The following is a 19,893-nucleotide window of genomic DNA, read 5'->3' as shown; positions in this document are numbered from 1 at the left end:
CGAGGCTGGAAGAGGCGAGATAATGGGTTCTCTCCTAGAGCCTCCGGAAGGAATGTAGCCCTGGATTTCAGAGTCAGGCAACCTTGATTTTAGCCCAGTAAGACTGATTTTTTGGACTCCTGACCTCCAGAACTGTAAGTGGTAAATTTGTGTTGTTTTAAGCCACTAAGCTTGTGATAATTGTTATAGCAGCAATAGAAACTGACGCACCACCTCTGGGCTCATGGCACAGAGCCACACTGGTGTCACTGTAACTGAACTGAGACAGCTTCCTGTGCCTCTAAGCCAAGACGGCGCTGCGACCATAAGCCAGGGAGGCCCTGAGCAGAAGCTTACTTCGCTTCTGTTTATCTTCAGCCCTTTTGAGAAATGGAGTGTTAGCGAGGGTTCCTAAGTATTGAAAGAAACCAGTCCTTTCCTGAATTAGTTCCCCTCTCTTAGTTTTTTAAAACCCCAAAACATTTTCCAAAAATGTATTTACAGCTCTACACAATGACTTCTAGTCAACTTGGCCTCTCATCTGTACTCAGAACTAAGAGGAGACCACAGGTTGTTCACAAAGTCTTTAGAAGGCGGCGCGATGTCTTCACCGCGGTCACAAGGTTTGCCCACGTCCTTGCGCTAATAGGCTGTGCTTGGAAGGAGCTGGAGGCAGCTGATCAAAACCTCACACCGGGGCCAAGGGATTGAATTATGAGCGTATAAGCAGCTGCGGTGCTGAGCAGCACTCACCTCCCACTAAGGAGCACATGCGTTACCCAGTTACCCCATTCTCACCATCCCTGTTTTCAGGGGAGGAGATTAAAGCTTAAGAAGTGGCACCATGTCCACACCACCTACAACTGTCTGTGGGTCTGATGGACGCCAAGTGTGAGCTGTCAATCACGACTCTACGTCCCTCCTCCACATCAGAAGCCCTACGGCTGACAACCTGGCAGGTTTTCTGTATGACAGCATCACAGCAGGTTTGTTGTTTTCTGGATGTTCTAAGTGCGCTACCCCAGCAGGTTCCTGAGGACGCAGGAAGTGTGTGCTAGAGGAAACCTGTACTTTGTACCCGATGCCAGGCACAGCCCTGCGGCCACACGCAGTCAGGGGATGGGCAGCTGGGAAGTGCAGGCGTGGCTGTTCCACGCAGCACCCTCGCTCTCATGGGCCCAGTGGAAAAGCTCGCTCACTGAGGTCACAACAGTGACTCCATCAAAAGTAAGGAAGCAATGAAAATGACTGAGTGCACAGTTTGATGCTGAACGCTGCAATGGTTCCACCGAGGAAGAAAGGCTGGAGGAGCCCGATGAGGTCCGTCAGACTGGGTAGCAAGCCTGGCGAGCGTGGACGAGGCCGACCAGGATGACACACACCCAAGATCTGGAGTAACGAAGTCTTGGGGGAAGACTAATGCTCAGAACCAGATAAAAATAGTAAGGAAAACGAGAAAGTCAGAGTGGGAAGAGTTTTGAGAAGGGAGTGGCCCCCGGTCTGACAGTAATGGTGCGAGGCTGGCGGGACCTCTCTGTCCCATCGTGCTACCTTTTAGTACGTTTTCTGGGTAAGAAGATGACTCATCAGACCTGACTGGAAAAGGCGTAACGAACGTTGATGAGAAGGACTTGGAGCCCCAATTTAATCAAGATTCTGCAGCTGAACCACTGCATCCCAGGGGAACGTATATCGCCTGGGAAGCAGGCCTGGGAGCCAGGGAGACCTAGCGTCTACTTTGTTCTCCAAGCAAGTCACTTAGCAGATTTAAATTTCAGTTTCTTCACCTGTAAAGTTGGGATAACGGTGTGTACCTAACAGGGCTGGGGAGACACGTCAGTGTAAAACACTGTAACACAGCACCTGGCGCAGGTTAAATGCTCGATGCACGGTAGCTCTTCATTTCATCATTATTATTTTACAGACTAACTAGTTGAAATGGCATCAAAAGTCTTTAAGGAATTGTGAGGAATAAATACTATGAGTAAGTAAATAGTCAATGAAACCGGAACTGATTGTAGTAAGGACAGTTTTGGAGCGTTTCCAACGTGAACAGCCATCCCCAGCAATAGTGTGGGGTCAGTGGGAGCAAGCCACGCCAATAATGCAACTCCCTTTTTCTAAAGGGCGATATGCTGGAAGTTAGAACGGTTTTGTAGGCAAGGAGTGTTGGAACTTCAGCATGGCCCAGAATTCAAGGCATCCTTATGAAAGAACTATGGACTTGTCGTTTTAGGTAAGAGGATCTTTAACTTGTTGAATAATCCGAACAGTGCTAGTTAGGAAATGTTATACATTCAGAGGAAGGTTTCCAGGAGGGACAACTTAGAGGTTGGTCCCTCAGCCCTAAACTGTTCAACATTTTCACCAATACCTTTTATCCTAACGTCTTCAGCCTGGTGATCAGTGAAAGAAGGCTGAGTTACTAAATTAGGATCAAAAAATTCTCATGTGGCTGAAACACAGACCAAACCAAACAACACAAAATTTGCCCACAAAAATTGTAGTCTTTCACTTTGGTTCAGTATCAAACTTTATAAGCAGAGCGTGGGGTGCATGCCTTAGCAGTTTGTATTTTTTATAAAAAGCAAGGTCAGTACAAGTCAACCGTGCAGCTTTGCTTCCACGCCTGGGGATATTCAAGCCCAGAGAAGAAATGACCTGGCCGGACCTGTCGCTGTGTGCGAGCCTGCACTAAACGGCCGCTGAGATTCTAGGAGCAGCCGTTCACTGGAGCCTGGCGTGTTCTCTGTCCCACAGCTGAAGTGGCCTGAAGATCTGGATGGCCCAGCAGAGTGCACGGTGACGAAGGTGAGGGAAGACGCATCCTGAAGAGAGGCCAGAGGGCCGCAGGTGGGCCTTCCCCGCTGCTGACCAGGGGGCGGGGCAGCCGCGGGGCCCACGGGGGCTGGGGTGGGGGGCCTGAGCGGGTTGGTCGCAGCGAAGGTGCAGGTCCGGCTGCCGGGACTCACGAGCCCTCCCTCCCCTGCGTGACGGAGCTGAGCCGACTTGGGCTGCCGCCCACGTGCAGTAGGGTTGACATTAAGTTCCTCTTTCCTTGACCCTTTCAAGGGAAGACTGGTTCACAGCTCAGTGCAGGTTTTTGAAAAGGAATAGTGTGTGGCTGGTGGTGAACAACTTCTGCCCGTCCCCACTCCAGAGCCCCTCTCAAACTTCAAGGTGCATGTGCAGCAGCGGGGGATCTTGTTAAAACGCAGATTCAGATTCAGCAGGTCTGGGTAGAGCCTGAGTCTCGGTTTCCAAGCTCTCAGGTGACGATGATGACCCAAGCCCATAGTTTGAAAAGTAAGGGACTAGCAGATTTAAAACGGAAACGAAGTGGATATAGGGTAGCGGGGGTCCGCACTGGCCGCTCACTAGAATCACCAAAATACTGACATCTGGCCTGATCGAGACCAGCTGAATGGGACTCTCTGGAGATGAGGCACGCTTTTCAGCTTCCCCATGATTCCTACTCTCTAGATTGACTGGCTGATGCATCTAAGAAGCTTTGGAACTAAGAAGCTTACTTTCTGTAATAAAAAAAAAAGAGATACAGATATATGTGTGTGTGTGTGTATATATATATATATATATATATATATATATATATATAACTTATGTATATAAAACTAAGAAGCTTTGTGACTTAGATATACATATATAAACTGTAAAACTTCTTAAGTATCACTATATATGTGTGAGTTATAAAAATATATGTATAATTTAACATATAAATAATTTCTGGGGGAAGTTTCCATTAAAACCATATATATATAATATATATATATATAAACACATAATACAGGAGGTACAGGAGCTCCTAAAGCCCCCTCTACCGTAGTTGTAAATATAGTTGGCAAATTAATATCTAGTGTATGGTTAAGAAATACATCATTCCAAATGTGAGAACTTTCATGATAGTATTAGACAGTGGTTCCTACACATCACTGTATTAAAAGTAAACCATGGATACACCTTATACCCAGTAGGATGGCTTCTATTTAAAAAAAAGAAAAGGAAAGAAAAGAAAAGAAAAGAAAAGAAGCCTTGTTGAGAATATGGAGAAATTCGAACCCTTATTGGTGGGAATGTAAAATGGTGCAGCCACTGTGAAAAACAGTCTTGCTGTTCCTCAAAAATTAACCGTAGAATCACCACGTGACTCAGCAACTCCACTCCTGGGTATATACCCAAAAGAACTGAAAGCAGGATCTTGAAGAGTTATATTCATACTCATATAAATATATTCATAAATAGAACATATTCATATTCATATAAACTCTGTTTGTGGTATTGTTCACAGTAGCCAGAAGGTAGAAGGAACCCAGGTATTCAGCTACAGATAAATGGGTAAGCAAGAACGATTTACAGATACAATGAAATATTATTAAGTCTTAAAAAGGAAGGAAATTCTGACATATGTTGCAACATGAATGACCTTGAGGACAATATGCTAAGTGTAATAAGCCAGACAGAAAAGGATAAGTACTGTATGATTCCACTTATGTACCTAGAGTAGTCAATTTCACAGAGACAGAAGATAGAAAGGTGGTTGCCAGGGGCTGTGGAGGGGGGAAGTTTCAGTGGTGCAAGATAAAAGAGTTCCGGAAATGGATGCTGATAAAGGTTGCACAAAAATGTGCATGTTTAATACTGCTGAACTGTACACTTAAAAGTGGTTAAGATGACAAATGTTATATGTATTTCACTATAATTTTTGTAAAAAGTAAACCAATGTAAAATCTTAAATATACCAAGAGCAACTTTGCACTATAATCTAATACGGATAATATATTATTATTACTTTGTATTTTGTATCGTTACAATTTTAATACTGATAATGACATTGGGAGATGCACAGGGCAGACATGATCTCTATTTTTAAAGTTAATGAAACTGAGGCTCAGAGAGACAAGACTAGAGCCCCGGACTCCTGACTCAAGGACTGGGTATCACTTCCTTCCATCTCTTCCCTGGCCACACTGTGCTGCTAGCGGCTGGGTTTTTAGGGGTGTGTGTGTGTGTGTGTGTGTGTGTGTGTGTGATAGTTATTTACATTAATACTGTGCTTGGATGTTTTTGCGATTATAAACATCTCTGATAGGTTGATGCGGGAGGGCTGTTTGTCTCTTTGCCAAGCTGGTGACAATTTAATGATAGTATTGTCAACCAGTGTCTTCGATGCTTTCACATTTATCAGACAGTATAATCATCTCTACTATGCCAGTTGCTCACACACCAGAAATGAGCTCCAGGAACAGACCATTACTCTGACAAGGATAATAGGTCATTATTACCAAATCAGCAGCACAGTGCTTTAAAAATAAACGACCCTGCTTCCCATCATTATTTATTTTTCATAAGCGCCTCAGGTTTGTCTTAGCATCTAACAGCAGGAGACAATTATCTCATGACATTCTTCTATTTTTTAGCAGGTCTTAAATGGTCTTAAATGGTAAATGGAGCGTTTCTGCTCACCCCGATCAGGAAGCCTGGGTGGTTTTACAGGAGCATTAACAGGAAATGGGTCGAGTTCGTGTTACCTGCACACCAGATACATACAGTCTTTTCCTTTCCATCCAGTTCTGTCCAGAAAGAATGGCCAGCGAGGAAGGTGGGAGTGGAAGGGGAAAAGGAGAAGAGCTATGTACTCATCCCATGAATTAAGGTGAGTTTTTAATGTTCTCTTCATGCTGCCTGATCAGCATCAGAGTGTGCAAACAGCCCCCAAAGCTCTCCCTTCCCTGTGGGAGTGTTTTAAAAGGGGAAGTCCTAACTCGTAAAAGGAAAAATTCTCCCCCACTTGCCAAGGACTCCCCCACCTCTTCCTCCGTCAGCCAGGACAGCCTGAGGGGGCTGGACACCTGCTCTACCGCCTGGCAGGAGGCTCTGCGCAAAGGAAGAGGAGCCCCCGGCCCAGCCTGGAGCCGGAGTCTCGGTACATCACCCCCCGGAGGGAGGAGGGCGCGCGGGGGCCGGGGCGCTGGCGTCCCGCGGAGGGGAGGGGGGCCCGCTGAGGAGCCCGGCTTCCTTCCCAGCCGAGAACCGTCCTCTCAGACGCGGCCGCTCGCTTTCCAAACAAAAAAGAAGCTTGCAGCTGTAAGAGGCCGCGGTGGGCTTCCTGCTCCCCCACACTTTTAGAAGCAAAACCTATTTATGAGGCTTTATTAAGTGCAAATAAGTCCCTCGGCTTCAACGGAGAAGCAGCAGCTGCCGAAGACGTGGTCATTTGCATATAAATGACATGATTTCAGCTCCGAGAATATTGAAAAATGTACCTGTCGAAAATGGAATCCTGATAGAGTCACACATATTAAGGTCAGATATTGTCGTTTTTAAGGCTGCTGCCTGCGGCTGGCTGCACCGCCTCACACATTCAGTTCTGCTTGGGTGATACGAGTTTTATCTTCTATGAAATGGAGAATTTTTATTGTGAATTAATTAGACCGCTTTTTTTTCCTTCCGAAACATGAGCGCATTTAGGTCAATAAGCTAAACGCTCTACAAATGCAGAGGCTCCGTGACAGCCGAAGTTACCAGCGGCAAACCGGGCTTTCTGCACAGCTGACAACGAGGGGCGCGCGCCCAGGGGCCTTCCGGAGCGGAGACCGCGTCCTCTGCTTTCGCTCCGCCCGCGGCAGGGGCAGCTTTTACTGCAGGGCCGAAGGGAGCGCTTCCATATTCTAAGAAGTTTTCCAACAGCCCGGCTAACAGATTAGGGGGCAAATTACTGGAGCCCTGGAGGAAGGAAATGGGTTCCTCTGAAATCTGTCCCAGCTTTGGCCCTGCGTCAACCGCGGGGCGTGCGGGCTCCTCTCCGACCTGCGAGCAGAGATGGGCGGAGGCTGCCGCCGGTCCTGCCCGCCCCGCCCCGCGCCGCACCCCCTGCCGCACCCCCCCACCCCCGCCGCCGGCCGCCCCCACGCGGCCGGCCGCCGCAGCTCCCCGGCGCAGGGAGACGGCCTCCCGGAAAGGGCGATCGCCCAGTGGTAACTTTAGATTCTCGTGCAGAACAACAGTATCTTGGGATCCTTTAAGTAACAGACTTTATTTGTATCGATTCAGCATCTGATCACTGCATTACTTATTTATTAAATAACTCAGGTAACAAATTCGCAACATATTTTAAAACCCTGTGTTAACATTTACTGGATGACTCAAGTCCTTGGTGTGCTGACACTTTTTAAAAGAGATAATTAAAGACGACTAAGAAAAATTAAATAGCTAGCAGGGAAAAAGAAAAATTTAGAAACTCACCATAAATATATGTCCCACAGAGAACTTTAAAGCCTTTAGAGAACTCTATTATGCTAACTTGAAAAAAAGAGTCTCAGTGACAATTTGCTGATGTAGTCGGTTTATCCTCTTAAATATGGAGATTTATATGCACTCTTTGCTGAGGTTCCTATGATGCTTTAGGTTTAATAAAGACTTTAAAACTATAAATTCTAAAATGCTTAGTCCTGGTAACGGATCCGATTATACGCATAGAAGATGATTATATTATCCAAAGTTTGGCATCCCAGGATTAGAGAAGGGTGATTAAAACATGGGGGGGGCGGATCCAGGTACTGTGAGGCCTGAGGCTTACTCAATTTGGAGGACTCTGTTTAAGGAAGAAAAAAATTACTGATACACAGCTGAGTACAAAGTGAGTATTTATTTAGGCAGAGACAAAACAAATTATAAATTTGAAAAAGAGGGAAGTCACAACACATTATAAGCCTCACAAAAGCCGCAAAACTAACCTACTGGCTACACCTCTGTGACACTTTCCCCACGACTGGCCACCTGTTCAATTTACCCTTTAATGTGGTTGATGAAAATTTGTTTTTTATTAGTGATAGTTTTGAAAAGTTTATTTCATCTTCACAACTTGCTATATGTAATGTCATGTAAAGTTTTAGGATTGTTGTCAAACTGAAGAGAACCTCTCTTTCATACATGGGCTGTGAAGTTTCACGGAACTGCAAGTTTTCTTGTGGAGCAACTAACCCTAAACACGTCCACATTTCCTGACATCTAGGGCCACAGGACACATCAGTTTCTGCTGCAACGTGCTCCTTGAGTTCTCCTCTTTTGTGTCCCCAGAAATAGTGTTTAGAGATGCTGTCCCTACATCAGGGGATGGTTAGCATTATCTTTAATACATACAGAATTGACCGTAAGCAGATAATTAAATGTGTTCCCAACTCAGCTTTGATGTGGGTGAAGGGGAAGAATCTTATTAGAAGAGCGCCAAGGAGAGGTTTCCAGCCCTCTCTGCCTTTGGATAGGCCAGTGGGTCTTACATACCTACCCCATCAGGGCTGACTTCCAAGGCGCGGTGTCTGGGATGAGGGAATAGGGGTGTGAAAGCAGAAGACAGCTGAACAGTTTCCCTCTGGCAACACAACCGCTTAAAGCTATTTTAAAAAAAGGCTATTCTCTGACTCCCAGAAACAATACCCCGCAGGCCCCGTCCCACCAGCATGCTCAGTACACCAGTTCAGTCCTGTCAGAGTAGAATTAAAACCAGAAAATGCCCCAGAAATAGAAAGATAAGAGTCCCCAGTGGAGGCAGGTTTCTCTGGGGGGTAATTGACTGAACACAACCAATTCTCTGGTGGATCAATGGCCATCATCTGCTGGAAGAGCTTTGCTAAAAGCAGTGCCCAAGAGCTGCCAGACAGGAATCGGGCACTCCGACCTGTCCTGGACGGGAGATGAAGCTGGCAGTTTAGACTGCTGAAAAACAGTTTGAGATAAGCTGGTAGTTCCACAGAAATTAATCCGTGCCTCTAGACAGCATGTAAGCCTATTGGAAAGCTTCTTCAGTTCAAGCAGTTAATAATATATCAAGTCTTGTAGCTTAAGGGATACAATTTTCAAAATTATTGTACTAAGGGAATCATAAATTCCACCAAGACGAAGGTTGTAGTCCAGATATTTTATTTTAGATTTCCATCCGGGGTGTACTACGCCACTCCACATGAAAGTCAAATCGTCCCTGTAAAATGGCTTCCAGGTGATAAGTTTACCCCGAGGGCTCCAGTAAAGTCATGCATTCAGAGTTATATCTGACTTTCACAATCTATAAAGACGAGTTATCAATGTTTTGAAAGATTTGATAAGCAGGAGCAAAAACATGGCTTCTAGATGCTGGCATTTGTCTCACTAATGGGAGCAGCATGAGAAGCAGCAGCTCCTCCCGGATTTGGCTGCAAGCACACTGCTGACGTGCATTTGGAGGCCGCCGTTTGGCGCCTGTGGGAGTGTACTTGTCTAACCTTGCGCTGACTCTAACAGACACAGGCAGCAGTGATGTCACTGTCAGCCACATTCAGCTTTTTAAAACAGGGGCGCCCTCTCTGCCAAGGCCTGTCAGGTTCCGGACCACTGCATATTAAAAACTGTGTTCCAGCAGCACCGTCTGGCCTAGGGGACATTTTATTAGGAAATGATTCTGTCGTTTTGTGGGGGGGAGGGAAAAAATGCATTTCACCCAATAGAATTCAAAGGAATAATTGCTGTTTCTTCCCTCCCCAGAGCAGGGACGCCGTGGACTTCTCCAGTGTCTCGCGTGGGACACCACAACCCCACTTGGTGAGGACAGAGCTAACAGATGCGTTAGGAAGAGGCAGGAGGCTGAGTTCTAATTAATCTCCAGTTTGAGCGTTGCCTGTCATTGCATCCTTCCTTGTCCTGCAAGGCAATATTTTCATAAGTTGCTCCCTTGTCACCAGGGAAAAATAATTAGATTCTTTTTTTTTTTTTTTTTTTTTTTTTCAGAAAGGTAAGGTGGGTAGGTCTGCTGCAGACACTTATAAAACAATAATAGTAACAACAAAGGCCTCCCTTGCTTAGCTTGGGTTCCCGGGAGGAGGCTCACTGTGAAGAAATGCCTTGAGCATCATCACTTGAGTTCATGGGACGAAAGACAAGGACTGGCTGCACTGCTCCTCCATCCAGAATTTAAAACCACACCCATTCCTCAGAAACTCACCATGCACTTGAACAAAAGGACACTGCGGAAATGCTTCATTTACCTAGCTAACGCCAACAGTAAATGGGCTGTTTTCCATGAAAGTACATCTTCCAAATAACTAAATGATATTTTAATTTTAACCCATTTGGTGTAACCACATCGCATTTTAGCATTTCTGCAACAATTGCCATACTTCCCTACCTTTTGGATTACTAATTTTTTCTTTGTGAAAACAAATTCTCATTAGTTACCAGCTCCCACCCAGCAGTGGTGCTGGGGCTACCTGCCATTCCCTGCTGTCTGTGTCCAGAGAGCCCTGCCCTGGACGGCCCCCTGAACCCCACTGTCCAGACACCTTCTGTCCCCCTCCCGGCTTAATTTTTTTCTCTTCATCACTGCCTAGCATGCTCATCTTTAACATGCTGTGTCTTTGCTTTATTTTTATCCTGTTTATTACCTGTCTCTGCCAGGAAGGCAGAATTTTTTGTCTCTTCTCTTCACTGCTGAGTCCCCGTTGCCCCGAGCAGCACCTGGCACACGATTGTTTAATAAATGGCTGAAGACCTCAGGCTCCAGGAGTGGGTGATTTGTGAGAGCACAGAGGAGGACAGTGGATTGGACTGCGGACATGGTGATGGGGCTGGGCTGTGGAGGAAGAGAAGGCCGGGGAGGTAACGAAAGACAAGCTCCTTGAGATGAGGGCCTGCCTCGTGGGCACCAGGAGTCCCTCGGCACCTGGCACCCAGCCAGGCCCCAGCAGCCCCTCACAAATGTTATCGAACGAATGAACACACTTACTTTCAGATTGGAGAAATCTGAAAAAGGAATGAGGCAAAACTAATCAGTTGTTGATTTCAGTATCCTGTCACCTCGGGTTACCCAGAATTCTGTCACCTGGGTGTCCCCTGGCTAGGCCACCCTTTTCTTTACTATTTAAGACCTCAAGTCTTGTGCAGCACAAGCTGTGGGAAGCTAGTGACCTCCCCAAAGGATCTCAGTAAATCCCCAGGCCCCTGCTCTCTGAGTCACCTCTGTCACCAACCCCCCAGACCTGCCAACGTTCCACCGGTTGTGCGTCCCCTCTCCCATCCTGTGGAGACCAGCCCTGTAAACCCTGGGAACACAGAGCAGTGGCTGCAGCAGCTCATTCTAAAATTAGGGGCTATACAGCAGTGCATCCAACAATTCGTTTGAGATTTCCTTTCCCTGTTCCTGAAAGTTCCTTGGCTTCCTCTCACCGACCGCCCCGCCCCAGCCCAGGAGTCCTCGCGGCCCGCTCTCCTCCTCAGCCACACACAGAGCGGGCCCGGGAAGCCTGGACCGGCCGCAGCGCTGCTCGGTGGGCCTGGCAGGGGTCCCTGGAGCACCGTCACCTGCGGTGTCAGGACATGGTGACTAGGTCTCACAGAGCTGTTTCCATTTTAATTAACTGAGTGTGGTTTGGATTTTAGAAACGCGATTTGGGTTATCTCAGGTAAATGTTTTATGAGCACAATTTCCAACTTGCAAATCATTAGAAAATTGCATCCTTCTCAACCCGTGTGTGTGGTGGGAAATTAAGAACAATTCGAGCGGGTCTGCCTTACCCAGGAGCTAATTCTGGCCGCAAGCCCCAGTGTAGCAGCCGCGGTGGACGCAGGGCGCGAATGAGGGGGCGCGCGCTGGAGGGGTGCTCTCCTCCGCGCTTACCAGGCAGGGGATGTGGGGAGGAGTTACAGCTACAAGAAATTCTGCCTTGCAGCTCACCCTGCTCACACTCCTTTTAGAGATCAAGTTGCAGATAACCCCTTGTCCCCAGAGCAGGCTTTACTTCAGAAGAGCTGGCCGGCCCCCCGGGCTGCCTCCGAGGCCGCCAGCCCCCGGGGCGCAGCGTGTGTGGCGGGCTGCCAGGCGGCCCACGCGCCCACACCCAGCCCCGCGGGCTCACCTGAGGCGGGGTTCCCGGAGGGCGCCGGCTGTCCCTCCTGGAACTGGCCGGACGTGGGAATTCCCAAGCCCACGCCGGACCCCCCCTCCCCGAGTCAGAAACCCTGGGGCGGGGCCCGGGAATCGGGGGGGGGGGGTAACAGCCCTTGAGGCGAGGCTGACTCAGCGCCAGCGTGAGGACCCTCCAGGGCTTCCTGAAGTTAACTCCGGGCATTCCGTAGGCTCCCCGTGCAGAGTCGGGCCTCCAAGTCTGGTGTCATCTGCTCAATCATTCCCCTGCAAGGGGAAAACAATAAAAAAGAAACCTAGTTTTATTTAGATAGATGAAGAAAAAAGGCGCAGAGTGGACGCCGGCTGCTATGGCACCGCAGTGGCGTGTCTGGCCCTGTCTCCAGGCTGCGGTGCTGGTAAGGCCGGGCCCCAGGGGCCAGCGATGGGCACGCAGAGAAGTGAAGACGTCCTTGGACAGTCCATCAAGCTGCCACAAAGTCCTGGCTCCTCTCTTAGAAGCACCTCCCTTGTAGGTGTGCTCTGGCCGCCTCGGCCGCCGGAGGCCTGTGCCGAATTCTGTGCTAACATCCCTTCCTCTCACAGCCACCTTGGAGCAGGTGTTTCTTCTCCATTTTATAAACAAGAAAAGTGAGGAAACCAATCGTTCAAGTTCACACAGTGAACTTAAGTGGTGAAGCTGAGTCTACCCTAGAACGTTGGACTCCAAACCCTCTGCTCCCACCTGCCAAATTCGGCCTGGTCTGATCAGGAGCAGGTGAGTGGGGTTTACGCAGAAGCCGCGGCCGAGGCAGAAGCTCCCTCCCGGCGCCCCGAGGATGTGCGGGCAGCAGGGGGAGGAGCAGGACCGGTCAGAGCGGGACAGATTCCGGGGGTCTTGCAGGGCTTAGTGAGGACTTGGCTGCCTCTGCTCCGCGGGGGAAGGCGCAGGAGGGTTCCGGGCTGGGGACGAGCCCAGTACGTCTTAGCTTTAGGGGGGCTATTCCGGCTGCCGTGTGGGGAAAGGGCAGAAGGAGGGCGGGGGGGGGGGCAGCCGGAAACAGAGGGTCGACTGCTGGTTGCCAGGGGCGGCGCAGTGGGGGAAATGGGCGAAGGCCGTCGAAAGGCACAAACTTCCGGTTATGAAACTAGTAAGTTCTGTGTGTGCCATGCACAGCATGGTGGCTGTGTTAACCGTGCTGCGCTGTATACGTGAAAGTTGCTGGGAGTAGATCTTAAAAGTCCTCACCACAAAAGAGCAAGGTAACTGTGAGCTGACGGGTGTGTTGACTAATCCTGTTGCGGTAACCACTGACCAGTGTATTCATGTGTCAAATCATCACGCTGTACACCTTTAGCTCACACCGTGTTCCATGTCAACTGTGTCTCCATCGAGGCGGGTGGGGAGAAGGCCCTAAAGATGCACGAGTGTGTTGACCTGAACAGTTAGAAGAAAGGACTGCCATTTACTAACGCAGAGGAGCAGAGAGGAGAGCTTGATTTTGGACCAGTTAAAGCCGGAGGGGCCTATTAGGCATCCAGGTAAAGACGTCAAGTAGGCAACTGGGGACGCCAGCTCAGGAGCGAGGCCCGGGCCTAGACCTGGGAGGAACTGTAATGAGCCACCATGGACTAACGGGGCGGCGGGGGGGGGGGGCATGAGGGGGCTGGGGGGGCAGGGAAAGGGGGAAAGGTTCAGCTGGGTCCAGGCAGCCATTACCATATAGAGCCACAGGGGGAGCAATGTCCCAGAAGAGCACGTGTCGGTCAGAAAAGACGAGGCGGACCGGAAAGGGGCATTGCTGCTGCTGACAGCGAGTCCCAGGGAGCGCAGGGAAGGGCTGGGGGTGGGGGGAGGTGGGGGATGGGGTCGGGCAGTGTGGCCTACCGGACTGAAGCTGCGGTAAGTGTCCGGGGCCGAGGAATGATGGTTGAGTTTGGGCCTCCCTCGGGGAAAGAGGTCACGGGGAGAACGGGTAAGCGGGGACCCGGCTCCGGGCGCCAGGGCCCGGCGCGGCTGCGAGTGTGCGCATGCGCGCGCGCCCCCGCGCGCCCCCGCCGCTCGGCTCCTGCCCCTGGGCTCTGGGCTGGGCGGGGTTCTTCGCCCGCGCTCTGCGTGCCGTCGGGCTCTTCTCCCGCTGGGCTGCTGACTGCGGGCTCCCCGGCTCTGCCTGGGCTGGAGCTCCTCGTTCGCCTGCACTGCTTTGGAAACACCGACCTTGCCAAGGTTCCTCCTGGGGCTTCACACAGGCGTTGCGTTCCTGCCTTCTTCAAGGCCCTAAATGTAAAGATGCCTTTGGGACTCAAGGGCTTTCCCAACGTGTGCCTGAACCGAGCTCATAATTCATCACGTTTCTGTATCCTTTCCCTCACATCCACCCCCTTAACCAGCCATAAATGATGCCAGACTTTTGAAGGCCAATGTTTTTAATTTTTAAAAAGAGTTAAAATCAACTTTCTTCTTTGTGGGCATTTTCTTTTTAAATTTCTTTATAAGATTGATGCCTTCTGTGATTTAAAAAAAAAAAAAGGATTCTCTTGTCCTCGTCTGGCGCTTGGAAGCACTTATTTTCCAACAGAACTTTTCTAGGAACCTTCTCTTACCTGGGGACAATGCTCTGCCCACAGCCTTTAACAGTTAGGGGTTTCTGCCCTCTTTTCCACATTGTCTGGTCTCCTCTTCCTGACCACCGACTTGGCACTGGCTCTCCAGGACCCCATCACCGTGAACAGTATCAAATGCAAAAATGTCGCCCAGCAGAAGAAATAAATGAGAAGATGGAATTTGATTTACTACCGACCTAAGGATGAGAAATAACAGAAAAGGCTCATTGCACGGGGCACCATCAAATAAAAAATACAGGGCAATAAGGAGAACAGAGAGAAGAGACCCTGTTAGTGGCTGGTTATTCTCTCCAGAGATGCAGTCTTTGTTAGTGATTGTTTGCAGCCCTGAGAACTGTTTTCCTGTCAGAGATTTCAGGGCAGAATGAAACTAATCACTATTAAACATTCATTAGCAGCTACCAGGGAATTGGATCAGAGCAAGTAATTGCTGAGTTCTGGTTTTTAATTTTCTTGCAGCACAAGAGCACAGAATTTGGTTAGCCTGACTGGCAGGTGGCTGGACCTGCACCCTGCTTCTGCTGACTTTGAAAGAGACCTCCTGGCCCACCTAGGAGGTGAAAATGTCCTTTGCTTTTCAAGTAACCAATAAGAGCTTATTAAGTACTGGCCGGATTGGAGCACTTCCCACATTCACAAGGGGTAGAACTTACATGGGACAGAGTTACAGCTGAGTGACAGCCGGGCAGGTGGCATGTCTTTTACTGTGTCAAGCTTACTTCTTGGGTAGCGAGAGAAGAAACTGCTGATGTTTGTCTGAAGGAGGCAGAAAAGAAGTAGGCATGTTCTACACGGGGAAAGAGCAGACTTGGGTTGTGTATCTGCTCTGGTTAAATTGTGGTATTGCCTGAAACTGTCTTGGTCTCGCCCAGCGGGCAGTCCTAGTTGAGCCTTATTCTGGCTGCAACACACAGAGTCTTCTCACCTTCACCTGCCCCTGGCTGGTGCCGATCAAGAGCCGTCAGCAAAGCCTTCCGAGGGTCTCCATTCGGTCCTGTGTCTGGATTAGCATCAGAAGTCACAGCGAATTGTTCCTGTCCCCTCTCTGACAGTCTGGAAGAGCTGCTGCCACATCCAGTCAAAGTTAACTTTGCTTTTCCCAGAGGAGTCATTCTTAGAATACTTTCCTTTCTTGCAGAGTTCTAGTGGATTTTAAATAGCCTCAGAACAAGATTTTATATATATATATATATATATATATATATATATATATATGAAGATAGATACATATATTATATAGATACATACTATACATTGATAACTATATAGCATTAGTACTATTGCTAGTAATTCATAATTACTAATCATTACATATTAATTTATAGATAATATATCTATATTAATACAATATATGATATAATGCATACTATTATATACTACATATTATGTATTAGAACTATAACTATCGAGAGGAATTTATAGATACATGTATAGATATCTAGATGGAGGTAACACGTGTATCTCCTTACCCCCCCCCCCATCGTTTTCAGTGATGCAGTGCAGAGCTGTCTCTGGTGTGGGACGCTGCTCCTGAACCACTGCACCGGTATCTACAGCTGCGTCTCCCTATCCGTGCCTGGGTTATCTCTGTGTGTCCCCCTCTCAGGAGGCACTGGCCTCCTGCCTTGCTGGCTTTGCTGACGAACACTTCATCTTCCTGCATTAGGCACATAAAGGTGCTGCCTAGACTGTGTCCTTGCTGGGCCCAGACGAGACTGGGGGGCAGCCCAGGCTATTTGGCTGCTCCAGGGACCTAGCTGAGGCCACAGCCACTGCACAACTTTGGGCAGCAGCCCCAAGACTTATTCTGGTCCAAATCGCAAGCCAGAAGCAAAGAGCAGGTTCAGAGGCAGGGAGGACGTCTGCCGGGATCCTGGAATTTGTCCCGCTATTGGCCATCTTTCGTTGAAAGGAGCAGCCAGCGATTAAACATCGAACAAAAGAGAGATCGTGCATGCGCCCATGCCCCCCGCCCCAACCTCAGGGTTCTGGAAAAGAGACCCCCCCCAAGGGGAAAATAAAATTTAGGAGGCTTGTTGAACCCACTGTAGAGCTGATCCAGAATTTAAATTGATTCCATAATTTATTGCATTTTAATTAGCAATCACAAGAGACCAAGTATTGTTTACTCTCTTGTTAGGAGCTCTAGCTGGAAACAAATACCAGAGTCTTAATAAGGATGAGTTATATTTACTGTTTTCCATTTTACAGTCTTGTTATAATCATCACAGGAAGAGATTCATTTAGTGCTCGCCTGCTCTTGGTATGACATTTGTTGACCACAAGGGTGCCATAAAACCAGAACCTACCCGGTAAGCCAAGAAGGAGCACCCCCCCAGCCCACCCCACCCCATACCTACTCCTTCATTGTTTTCAATAATATAATTTAATGGAAATACTTCTGGCATAGGTTAGATGACATGCGCTCCCATGTGCCATCGTCACCCAAAATGCATGTAAGTGACTGCTGCTGGCTGTTTATCTAGGGCAGAATGATGCTGCAAACAGCAGCCAGCTGCGTGTACCCGCGCGCCTCCAGCACGGAAGCAGCAGCCAGTGAGACCGCGAGGCTGTGGGTCCGCTGCAGGGCAGCCTGGCCGCTGGTTAGGCCCCAGTCTGATGGGGCACCGCGCTTGTTTTGTTTCATTCTGTTACTTTTGTGGGCTTCTAAATACCAGTTATTTTTAATGGCATTTCCCCAGGGCCAGAGCTCCAGGGGTTTCCAAACGGCTCCTACCATTTTCACTCAAGCAGGAAGAAGAACCCTCGGCCTCTCGACTTGTGGGCTGGGGCTCTGGTGCAGGGTGTTTCTCTGAGAGCCATCTGGGCCCTCACTAGGACATTATAAAGTGCCTTTAAAATGCTGCTGCATGTGATTACAGTGGTGCCCATCAGTCACCCCAGCTCTGCCTCTTGGACTGGGTGTCCCTGCAGGTACTCGAGCTCATTATCTCAGTTCTAAAGGATGTTTCATTAAGCAAAGTAGGAAGACTTGATTCCAGAGGCCGCCTTCAAACAAGGATGCTTTGTGTAATCTGAATACACATACCCTTTCGAGGCCTTCTCGTTCAAAACAGACTTTCTTCCCCCGAAGTAGGTGAAGTCGGTGCCATTCCTTACTCCTTGTTTTTTTTTTTTAACCCAGTTTTCCACGCAGCCACAGAGGTGCCGATCCAATGCTCAGGTTTTAATTAAACCTTGTTCCCTGTTAAAAAGCTGCTATTGTTCTTTTCATTTAAATAGGACTCTTCTTAGATCTTTAACAAGACCACAGAGGAGTGATAAATCTAAGTAATCGTCCTTATTAAGAGGAGATTATTCTCACAAGACTGTAACAGTCACCCGAGGAACTGAAGCCATTCCAGGCAGCGCTCAGAGAGCCCTCCTCCTACCCGAGTACAGAAACGCCTCGTTAGTCACTTTCTTTGCAGCTAAATTAAATTAGATGGCATTCTGTTTATTTTTCGTATCTTTTGCTAACAGAAGGAGATTTTCCCTTTGATGATATTAATCAGGAAACCTCAAGTCCAGCTTGGGATGGAGATGACCTCTCCCTCCCACCCTTCCTTCCTCCCTTTCACAGCTGATGCCTGAATTCCTGCTCTGCCAGGCACTCTGCTGAGGCAGTAGTGCCTCAAAGATGAAAGATGTAATTCCTCAGATGGCATATTATCCAGTCATCTAATATTTACTAACCATCTTCCATTTTTACAGTACAAGACACTGTAGTTTGGTGCTGAGTTTTCAGAGGGAAAATAAATCTGGACACAGTCTTGCCTTCTTAGAGCTTGAAATGTTGCATGAATACAGGCATTGACGTAACAGTTCCATAATTGGTTAATTGCAACCATGGCAAAAATGTTATGAAAGAGAGGACAGGGTGCCCTGTGAGCAGGTTCCAGGGAGTTGGAAGCAGTCCCTTCAGAATTATCCGCATAGTTTGTTCTATTACATATGATCGGACCTCTGCTTTCCTGTCTCACAGCACTGCCCGAGATGCCTTCCCATTTCCCGAGCTTCCCATGTAAGCAGTGGCTCGTGGTGTCTTCAGTTTTTACTTAAAACCCATGTCCTAAACAGGCCTCCCTTGGTGAGAGAAAGCTGACGTGACATATCTGGAATAGAGCTGTCAAAGAAAAGAGATGGCAGCAGACTCCAGCACCTCAACGCTTTACTTCAGAAGTATACACATGTGTGCACGCGCGTGTATGTAGGAGCCTGCCAGGAAACAGGTGCCCTAAAAGTCTGGGGGAGGGGGTGTTACACCAAAAAAGAGAAAGTGTTGGTTGTCAGCCTTATTGGTCCCAGCCTTCGTGTCCAGGTCTGCAGCTCATATCAGTTCAGCTCTTATACTGAGCTGCAAGTAAACTGTGATTTCTTATTTGGGAACTGCTGATAAGAACTGATAAGTTTATTGCCTCCTAAATTGCAAGTAACGTGGAAATTGTGGGTGTTACTTGCAAAATTCATCCTCAGTGAATGAAGAAGAGAAGCAACCTAGAGCCATGCAGAGATGGGAATTAAAACTTGCCCTTTGGAATGGAAAGTATCCATCATATGACCAGAAAACAAAAGCTCTCTTTAATCCACCCAACAGGTCAAGAAGTTTTCTTGAAGAACAAGACCAGCAGTCTGCCTGCTGGGAAGCCTGGACTTGTAGCCACCACACCGTGTGGATTGTCCGTGGGCTGGGCTGGATTTCAGCCTCGCAGACTCAGAACTTCAACAACCCACCGGGAACAGATACACTTCTGAGATAAAGACTGACTCGTGAGGCTGCAGGAGAAAAGCAGCATGCCGGGACGCTGACTGACCACAAGAAGAGACTGTCACAGGGGCCAGAATGCTCAGAAGTCTGCGTGACCGCTGCGTCCTCGTCCTGAAGGCAGACTCCAAGTCAGCACCGGAAGGTTGCTGTGCCAAGAGGGAGGCCTATGGGATCAGAACAAGAAGAGCACAATGACTTGAATGTTCAGGGAAGCCAGGCCAGGGCAGGCTGCCGGCTCCACCTAAAGCTGACTGGGGCTGGCGCACGCCCTGGCCTCAGCTAGCCTCGGCCCCTGGGTTCGTCCTTGCCTTAGGGACGCCTGCGCCAAGGGCCCAGGACTCGGTTTGCTGGCCTAGACCGCCTTCTCCCGGGTGGGCTTCCCCACACAGCGCCTTGCCATTCACAGTACATAACGGGGAGAGCAGCCTCCAGAGAACCTTTTTTGAGGTTTTAAATATAAAACTACTTCCTCTTTTCCAAGAGATAAATTTTAGGAAAAAGACTCCTCATCTCACATTTGAGCATCTGTGGTAAACATTTATAATTAGGTTAAGAACCAATAATTATATATGCATTCCAGAATCATGACTTCTAAAGGGTAAGATTCCTTTCCATGGTTTCCTGTTGCCTCTGAAAA

At 48.5% G+C, this 19,893-nt stretch overlaps 1 long non-coding RNA gene across 1 annotated transcript; it reads right to left on the bottom strand.

Moving 5' to 3' along the window:
• Positions 1-7,563: 7,563 nt before the first annotated feature.
• Positions 7,564-13,887, bottom strand: LOC116665878. Its single transcript, XR_004322641.1, has 4 exons — positions 13,752-13,887; positions 11,877-12,151; positions 10,407-10,594; positions 7,564-9,666 (listed from the first exon to the last, which is right to left on the bottom strand). It is a non-coding gene; the product is annotated as an uncharacterized LOC116665878 (long non-coding RNA).
• Positions 13,888-19,893: the final 6,006 nt, after the last annotated feature.

The sequence above is a fragment of the Camelus ferus genome, chromosome 9 (assembly GCF_009834535.1).
Source record: "Camelus ferus isolate YT-003-E chromosome 9, BCGSAC_Cfer_1.0, whole genome shotgun sequence".
NCBI lineage: Eukaryota > Metazoa > Chordata > Mammalia > Artiodactyla > Camelidae > Camelus > Camelus ferus.
The sequence above is the reverse complement of the archived record's forward strand: the minus strand, read 5'-3'. Positions and strand labels throughout refer to the sequence as shown.